This window comes from Accipiter gentilis, chromosome 9 (genome assembly GCF_929443795.1).
Source record: "Accipiter gentilis chromosome 9, bAccGen1.1, whole genome shotgun sequence".
In the NCBI taxonomy this organism is placed as follows: Eukaryota; Metazoa; Chordata; class Aves; order Accipitriformes; family Accipitridae; genus Astur; species Astur gentilis.
The window spans coordinates 26,487,637-26,498,052 of record NC_064888.1 but is presented as its reverse complement, the minus strand read 5'-3'; positions in this window follow the sequence as shown (position 1 = coordinate 26,498,052).

Below are 10,416 nucleotides of genomic sequence, written 5' to 3'. Positions count from 1 at the left end.
GAGCCAGAATTATTGTTTCCTCTATGCCATCTACCATTTTCTTCCTTAGTCATGCAAATCTGCAATTGTCAAGTTTGTTTTTTGACTTTTATCACTTTGCATAGCTTAGGACCGTAAACAAACTTTGCTTCATGTTCTTATTCACCTTCTCACCAGATACTGCAATATTCCCTAGCTCACACTCTCCAGCTGTAATAGCAGTGATAGGAACCTAGCTTCTTGCTTTTTTCTGAGTTCCAAATGCATCTGAGGGGAAAAAGTTCCAAACAAAAGAAACATTTCTAGTCAGTATATATATCAACTACTTTTACTAGAAGTGATACATCTGTACTCCAAGTAATATAAAACATGCACCTGAAACTACAAAAATTTGAACAAGTGGTAACACTTCACAGAAGACCATTTGCAAACACATTGTTTCTGATCTCAGTCATAAGCATCTATAGATGCTCACGCAAACAATTGTTTGAATAAATGTATACTGTACAATGAATTTGCATTTCACAGATTCGTGCTTTGAGTGATATTTCTGAGATACATACTTGAAAGAGGCTGCTTCCATGCTAGAATACTTATCTACAAACTCACATGATTATCTGTTGTATAGCTGTGTATGTTTGAATTGTACCATTTTATCAGTTAAGAATTTACTTTTTTGGGTGCATGAGTATTTTCTCCAGTTTCATACTGAGCAAACTATCAGCATCCAACAATAAAACAAATAATCCATTACACTACAAGGTACAACATCCAAGCAAAATGGTCAGACAACTGTGGGTGCTGTTACTCCCCCTTTCCCTCTTTCTTTACTGTGGGAAAAAGTTATACTATACTGCACGTACAGTAAATACTTGTAAAATGAGAGTTATACTGAGAATGTCACACAAAGTTTAGCAATTTCATATAGGATTATTTATTTTAAATTAAGTGAAGAAAATCTGCAACCTTGTATAAGTTCTCAGTGTATTTAGCTGTAAGTATTTATAAAAAAATCAGACTGAAAACATACATACAGTCTTAAAAGAAAAATTAAAGTTGAAAGTAATATATTCTAGATGTGGTAAGCTTGATTATTTTCAAAGTTATACTATCTTATTTGCCATTTGTAGTCATCTACAGTCCTTCTGCTTACTCTGCTTGTTTCCAAATTTTCTCCTACTTTTTGTAGCACTCTGTTTTAATAACCTGGAATAAAAAAATCCTACAAAGTAACTGACAAGAAGGTTCTACAGAACTCTTAACTAACTGAAAGTACATTACACAATCCAAGTAAAGCCTAATTTTTTTTTAATTGCAGTTTTAACTTATATCTGAAGGTTTAGTATACATTGGGTCTGGTTTTGTTAGACCATTCACTTTGAAAAATGACTTTAATTTAAGACATTTTAAGACAACTGAGCACAAATGCCATAAAAATTTGTCAAAAAAATAATCTAGAAGTATGTTTAAATGCAGTCACAGTAGGGGCTGGATAGTAGCGCAACTGCATCTTTATTGGTTTTAAACTGCCAAAAGACAGAAGCCTAACTATGACAGCATGGAACTCAGTGCAGTGGAAGATGTTCTCTGTTCCTCCTGCTCAGACTTCAGTTTGGCAGACCTTGTCTGATAAATAACTCTAAGAAAAGGGAAGGAACATCTCCTCCTCACCACATTCCCACAAAATTCAATGCAACACCAGAAAGTATCAGAAAAATTACCTCTGCCAAGTTTTGACTTACAAATTCAAACTATTTAAAGCTTAAACTTTCCTTTACAAAACAGTGAGTCCTCCTCTGTTTAACAACTTAACAACCCTGTCCAACATGACATCAATTATTCTCTACTATGGCACTACTACTTACAAAATGCTCCATCTGCAGGAGAAATAGACAACTGCAGGGATGATCAGTTGGTTTCAAACACTAGCCATAAAGCATTCTTGCCCTTCTTTATTATAATCTGCTATAATCTAAACAAGGAGATACCATTTAAAGTGGCTAAATTAACATATGATTTTCATGCATCTGAAAGAACCATTCACTTGAAAGAAAGCAAGATTGATATCACCGAAACACCTCTCCAGTTTAAATTCTATAGTGTAACTTCAGATTTGAATGATAAATTCGCAATTAACAACTTCCAAATGTTTAACAAGCATTGCCTGTTAATTAGCAAGGCCAATATAAATCAAATATCTCCAACACAGTTTTGAAATTCAGGTTTGACAAGACTTAAAATACTTTTTATACAAGCTAGTGTTGAACTATCACGGATACTCAGATTACACTTTTCAAATAATTTCATGCTGAAGCAAGACTAAAGCAGCAGAACAACACACATCCTCAAATCTATTATATTCACAGAACTGATGCTAGGTGAATTGAGATAAGAAAACACAGATGTATCTCAATTTTTTTAATTTAACCCAGTATTTTGTTCTGTGCTTTGACACTGAAGATACCCGAAGTGTAAATAAATACTTCCCCCCACACACCTGAAGTTTCTTCCTATTCCCTCTGGTCAATGTTGTAGCTCAAGAATTCTTGAAACACAGGGTACAGAAATAAATAAGTCTGTCTGCAACAGTTGCACATGTGACATACATACCACTTCAAAGTGGCACGCCTGTGCAGCTCATAATCCTGCTTGTATGAAGGTACAAACTTAAACCAAACAGTAAGTATCTCCACATGGGCCACTTCTGTTCATGGAATCACAGAATGTCTCAAGGGAAGGGACCCATAAGGATCAGAATCCAACTCCCTGCTCCTCACAGGACTACCTAAAACTAAACCATATGACTAAAAGAGTCATGTTCATCATGCTTCATGGCAGCTTCCTTCTGTACATGGTAATAGAGCTTGTGTCCACCTTCTATTTTCCAGCCACTGTACTGACACTGTTCAGGTAGGTGGAAAGTTGAGGCTGAGGTGATGGGGATGGGAAAGACACCAGCATGGGTTTCTCATTTAAGGAAATGAAAGTATTTACAGAGGTTTGGAAGAATCCCTCCTCAGAAATAAGGCCTCATATACCATCTGGAGCTAGTATTACTGCTGATGAGTGAATATGAGGAAATTAAATTCAGAAACCTCTACCTTAAATCATGGGAATTGCCACCAAGTTCAATGGGACTATTCAATGTAAGCATGTAAAAATAAAAATTAACAGACTTCTAGCTGACTGCTTAAGTTTTGCTGCACAATAGCAGGAAATATGTAAATAAGTATTTTTATTGTACTACCTTCCTGTAGGTTCTAATTTACAAGTTCTATTTGTGGTCTACCAACATACTCAATGTCTTCAGTAAACTATGAAAAACAAATCAGGCAAAACATTCAATGCTTTAAAATAAAGTGTAAATCCCATATAATTTTTTCTTCTATGTTAACTGTTTGACCAACTGCTGTCACATTTTTATTAGGGAATATAAATATTAATAAACTAAAATGTCAAATGTTTCCGATATTTGAGATTTACCATATATTGTTAACTTCCAGATGGATTATTTTCTGATACAAAAAATCGGGAGTGTGAATTAGCTATGGGCTAGTTCCTAGCATACAACTGACAACTGAAGACATTTTTAGTGAAGTCCCGACCATGCAATTTGCTCCCTCTGGTGGTTACAGCTTAAATCTGTGTTTCAGAGCAGATTGCAAAGGGGGAAGGTGTTTCTGAATGGAGACCAGCACTTTATAGAATGAAAATAAGGACTTTTTTTTGATCTGCATTGTTTCTGACTTATTCTTATATTCGTAAAAAAATACCAGGCTTCTTAGTTCACAATCACAATACAGGAAGAGATATTAATAACCAGTAAAATGCTGTAAAGAACCTATCACTTTCAAATCAGTATTTAACATTAATCAGGAATATTACCTAGTATCACACTGTACCATTAAAAAGAGAACACAGCTACTGTTCAGACAGCTGTTTTAAATTTGTCCCAAATGTCAAAGTTACCTTTTAGAAGATAATTGGTTTACAGCACAGCTCAGCTGTGAGTACTTGAGCTTCCTTCAATCTAACAATATAATCAAGCTGCATACAAACATCCCTCTAAGACACACATATTTCTTTGAAAAAACCCAAGTCAAATCACTCGATGCAGGTTTTCCCTTCTCAAAAGGGACTCTGCTCTCATCAGCTACACAGATGCAAATACACACTTCTTACATTCAAAAACAAAGTAAGAGCTATTACAGATTTATACCAGCATTGCTATTAACCGAGTTTCATATTTTGTACTTTTCAATTTTCATTTACATCCCAAAGACTCTTCTGTGACTAAAAATAATAAAGACTCCACAACTTCAAAGAATGATTCAATTAAAAACGTAAGTGCTCACCTGCTGTTTAATAACTATACAGGAGATCAAAAAAGTGGTCATACTAAAAGAAATAGGCAAAATAAAATGAACTGGTATGAATTCATCAGTTTCTATTGAAAGCCAAAAGGAATAATCCAATACAAAAAAGCATCAGAAGCAGCATATGAAAAGTATATTTGTAAGCTTCATAAACGAGGCATCTCAAAACTGCTCTATGATAGCACTTAGTCTAGGACAAGAGTGAAGAAAGTCTTCGAGGAAGTAAGATACAACAGAGCAAAGAAGAACAAACTCAAAATATTTGCTTAAAATATTTTATGTACATGATCCATGTTAAATGATACAGTTTCAAGTAGATGTCAAAACATATAAATAAACAAATTATGAGGACCAACATTACAACAGCTCTTTCACTGTAAATCATGGTTTAAGTTTTCAAAACACGCTTTGAGTACTGACAACCATTCTGGCTGTTGCCCACTGATGACAACTCAGAGTAGTGTGTAGGAGTACACAGGAAAAGCTAAGCAAACCAAACAGCACCACACAATGAAATTTCAGGGACACTAAAAAGAAAAATAAATTAGCATAAGCAAGTAATATGATTACCTGGTTTTTTAAATCTCCATTACTTGACTGAGAAGATGGTCTATTTTGAAACATCTAATGAGAAAAGAATTTGACATTAGCTCTAGCTGTGAAGGAGATACTCTATTTAATCCATGCTGCTATGATATCTGACACTACACTGAAGTGACAGTGAAGAAAAGCACAAGCTTTAGGAATGCCCCATAACTTCAAAGTACATTTAGTGCTACTACCTACCAGAAAACTGCATCTAAATAGGGTTGAGTGATAAGGAGAACCTCACCTGAACTTAGAGAGCTTTTGTGACCTACAGATGAAAAGGCTTACTGCACAGACTAACACCTTTTTTTTTTTTTTTTTTTCAAACAAATACAGAAAAATACAAAATCTCAAAGAAAACTGTACAGGCAACAGAATGGTAAATTCTGACAGAACTAAGGCAATGCATATTCTTCAAGCCACATACACTCATATAAGGTACTTTTTGGTAACAAAGCTGCACTATGCAAGAAATGTACCTCATACTTACAGAAGGTATCCTGAGAAAGTAGCCACTGTAAAAAATTCACTAGAAGTTGGGGGGGGGGGGGGGGGGAGGGAGAATCAAACTGCAGATAAAATTCCATGTAAATGTGGAGCAAAAAGAGCAGGTATAATCTTTGGTTGTAGAAACAGTAACAATTTAAGAGTGCAGAGGAATTGCACATCTATATAGTACTGACCAAACCAACACTAATACAACTTAGGGTCCATATTTTAAAACACGACAGAGGAAAACAAGAAACAATGTAGTAAAAAGCTGCAAAATAATTATTAAAAGGCTGGAAAAGTTTCTTACAGAGAGATTTGAGAAATGTAATAAATTATGTAGTATTCAAATCATATTTCAATCTTCTTAAGCACACTAAAGAACCTACCATGTCCACAATGACTACTCTTGTAAAGAAAGAGAAATAAGGCCAAGAAACTGAATACAAACTATAAGTAAAATACTTTCGTGATTAAATATGGGTATAAATTAAGAGGAGGAAGTGGATTCTCCACCTCCAGAGAGATGAAAATACAGCAGAAAGCTTGCTTGTATTGTAACTTTTAATATAGATTTAAATCAATTCAATTGAGCAACCTAAGATATAAAGGGACTGATGCTGAAAAATAACACGCTTTCCCACACACACACTATGAAACAAACATAAAAATAATGCAACAACAGAATTGAGCAACCATTTCTTCAGGTTCAGACAGTAATCAAAGCTATTCAAAGTTTAGACTAAAAATATTCTTGTTATTGTCTAAAATAATGCCATTTTACAAATTTACAAACAAAAAAGTGTTACTGTAATCCAAATATGACTCAAATTCAAAAGAAACAGAAAATTTAGCATTAACAATTGAAGAAAGCTTGTTTAAAACAAAAATCCAATGACCTTCACTTTGAAGAAAATGTTATTTTGAAAGGGTCCAAAAGTATTTTCTTACAAAATACAAATTTTTAAAACTTCAGGTCCTTAGAGGATAGTTCTAACAGTAATAAATACACTTTGTTGAGAAAATAGCAATACTATTGTTTTAGTAAATTAGGCTTAAAGCCAATTTTATAAGACCATTAATAGATTTTCTTCTCTAGATGTGTTAAAACCGTGTAACTACTAGAGAAGAGCATCACTGGTTATTTGTACTATTCATGTAACTGCTGTTATTCATACTGACATATAATAAGGCATTCCAAAACTACATACAGGAATCGCAGCATCTTAATTACCTGAGAAATTACAATGATGAAGTATTTTTGCCTTTCAATACAGTGACATTCGGTTATACTCTATTAAAGTGTAACATTAACAAAGCCACTTTTTTTTTAAAACTCTGTCCTTTAAAGGTTGGATTTTTTTCTCCCAAGATTATTTCTTCTTTCTGGCTAATTAAAAATAGTGTTGTAGAGATGGATTGTATGCTTACGGTTTATAGAATACACATCACTAGAACAGGACTGCAATAAAGTTGGTAATAAATTGCTATAATACACAAGGTAACAGCTCAGAAGTCCCTGAAATCAATCCTACTGACATCCTACTTAAACTGTGGAGCTGAGAAGTTCTGATGACCATCTGCCTTTCCTTGTTTGCACTACCTGGCTAAATGACTGCTAATTACCTGTTTGCCTGCTGTACTCGCTCTAACCTGATGGGGCAACCTCTGGAAGTATGCTGTGCAAAATATTCAGAAGAGACAGAAATGAGAAAACAGGTATTTTCTTTGTTAAAAATTAGATACCAGACCAAATATGTCAAGCCTTCTTAATCTAGGGCTATAAAGATTATTTTACTTAAACCTTACTATAGGTTCTAAAACTTCTTCCTCTGATGTTGTCTTTGTAACTTATTAGGCAATGACGTGATTACCTTCGCTACATCATACCTTGCTTAGAAGGACCTTACTGACAATCATGTTTTCTAGCAAAATAAAGAGGACACTAAACAACTGATATAAGTTATCATTTAAAGTATTAGGTTTCAGAAAGAATACTTCATAGTTAAGCATAAGAAAGTCAAATTCAACTATTCTTCAAAGATGAAGAATTTCAAGAATGAGAATTTCAAGAATTTATGGCCCTCTCTTAACAAGAGCACCTCATGATTCCACAAAATTCTTCTAAACAGTTGAGAGTTACACTGTGGTCTTTGGCTTTCCCTCAAATTAAAATATTTTAGGACTACAGGTTTTACATTTTCTTTCTTGAAGACACAGGAATTTTTTTTGTCCATTTCTCAAAGTGAAAAAGACAGCATAGCACTATCATTGCATGAACTCATGAAACATTGACGGCTATGTTATACTTAATGGCTAAACTATGAGTAGCTTTCACAACACTCACTCAAAAACCTGAAGAAAACCCAAGACAATCTGCATTTTACTATTCTCAGACTGCAGATAAGTTTCATACTCAGAAATAGAAACAAAAAAACTTAGGAAAACCTCTTGTACTCCTACTGATTAGATTTCACAACAATAAACTTTTCAACAATTGTGTTGTGGTAAGCATGCAAATCAACAGTTACTTCCAAGAAACAAATGCTCTACAGAACCCAACAACTATCCAACTTATTAAAAGATAGAATGACAGTTTAATTTTCTAAAAAAACACTACTTTACTCTTAGCAGATACGAATTCAATAACCTCTTCAGTACATTTCTTTTTCCAGTGCAGTTACAACACAAATGTCTTCATAGAAGCAGTTCAAGCCATTTTCCTACATCGCACTTTTCTCTAAAAGCAGTGAAGGCACGCTATGGCCCACTCCACTCTATACTGAATGCTTCAGGGTTCTTGTAAGCCAAATGCTACAATATCACAAAATAGTAGTGCAGAAAGCCAAGTGATGAAATACTGCACAATAGCTGTCCCCATTCTCTCAAAATAAACTGCACAGGCGTGTTCAGACAGCTCTTAAGCAAAGAGAATGAAAATGAACATGACTGCTCTCACAGAAAATTTAGGGTATAGTTACTTGGTTAAGCTAATAACACCTCACTGAATGCATGATCAGGTACTGAAGAACCGTTTTCCTGCACATATCAAGTGGATTTAGTTAAGACTAGAGGTTCTACATGGAACTATGTCACAATCTTTCAGTTTCAAACTGAGTTTTGGGGGCACCTGGGGAGCTGTTGCTTTTTGGTTTAAAAAAAAATGAAGCTATTTCTGTTCTTACACATTTTAAAAAGATTACAAACCCTCTTTCTAATCTGAACTCTCAGCTCTAAAGCACTAACTAGACACCTTCTGTGCTCATTCCACTCATTTAGTGAGATCAGTTGTGAAACATTTCTTACACAAATGTGGAAAAAAAGGCAGAAAGTGAAGATTGCTGGCAAAACAGAACACTTCTGGAACTCACACATTTGCTGTGTATTTTTCTAGTTCTTACTTTACAGTAGCACGAACAAAAATATGAACTTATGGAACTCACACATTTGCTGTGTATTTTTCTAGTTCTTACTTTACAGTAGCGTGAACAAAAATATGAAATCTGGCATTTTTAGAAGTATTTCATCTGAAGACTTTTCATTTGTTTCCGATCAGGATCCATGTGTTTTAAGTATCAGCATTTAAAACCAAGCAAGTTGTAGCACGTATAATGGAAAAAAGAGCACTGCTTCAGAGCACATTCAATTCAGCAGAGTGAACAAAAAGTTATCTAAACATTGCTTTAAAGTGTACAATAAAGGAGTGAAAGTGAAAGAAGCAATAAGGCACTAATGTATATTCAGGAGTTATAGTTGGGGTTTTTTTCTCCAGTACATTAACTGAAGGAAAACCAAACACAAAAAAATGCTGAAATCTGTAATATTCTAGTCTTAGAAATGTTAAAAGCTTACTGTCTTGGCAAATGGAAATAAAGTTGTCCTGTTTCTCCAATCCCAGCACAATAATTTCAAACTAAATTACAGCTCTGTAATTAGTAAACAGGCTTATCACTTATGTGGTAAAGAACATCTATTCTGAAATTTAACACTGACAACTTCTGTCTCATATAGAGAATGGGAAACACACAAAGGCTGTTATTTCACAGCATTTGCACATTAATACACTAGAAGTTATCAACTACTTTATTTTTTTTAAATGACAAACACTTGAAGGAATTTCAGAAACGACTTAAACGTCAGCCTGAAAATTAAAATTAAAGTTTAATACCACAAACTGCACATTAAAATAAGTGATCCAGGACTGGGTCACCGATTACCTCTCCTTCACCCCACCACCTGCCTTCCGTTCTAAAAAGAGGAGGCCATGCCCTCTCACCTATCCACATTTCGAACAGCAAAACGCAAACAGCATACTGCTGCAAGCCAGAGGCAGCAGACATGGCACAGGAGAACAATCTGCAGACAGACTCAGTCAAAAAAAAAAAACAAAAACAAAAAACAAACCAACAAAGAAAACACAGTGAGAAAGAGTCCAAAGTGGCCCCGAGCGCAGGAGCTGGCATCTCTTCCGAGAGGAAAGGCGTGAACGGAGCCGTAGTGCATCTGTCGATGCAAGACGAAGCCAGTATACCCTTCCCGACCCGCCCGCTCCGTGCGCTTCGCCCTCACAGACCCCTTCAAGTCTCCACAGCCCCGCTGAGCTTCGGCCACGGCTCGCTCAGCAGCTCGACCGGGCCGCCGAGCCCGAATTCCAGGGCTGCACCTGAGACGAAACCTCCAGCCGAGAAAAAAAAACAACCAACCATACCCGCCTCTCTTCACCCACCCAGCACGGAGCCGAAGGACCCCTCACCAGCCGCCGCAACAGCCGCGCCCCCGCCACCGAAACCGCAAACGCTCCTCCACCCGAAACGGCGCCTGACACAACTTCGCGCCACCAGCCGCCGCGCATGCGCCCCAGCCCCTCCCTACGCCCTGCCAGGCACGCATGCGCCCCGGGGCTTGCCCCTTCACCCACGGGCTTGCCGCGCACGCGCACGGGCACACACACCCCCCCCCCCCCCCCCCCCACGTCCTATTGGCC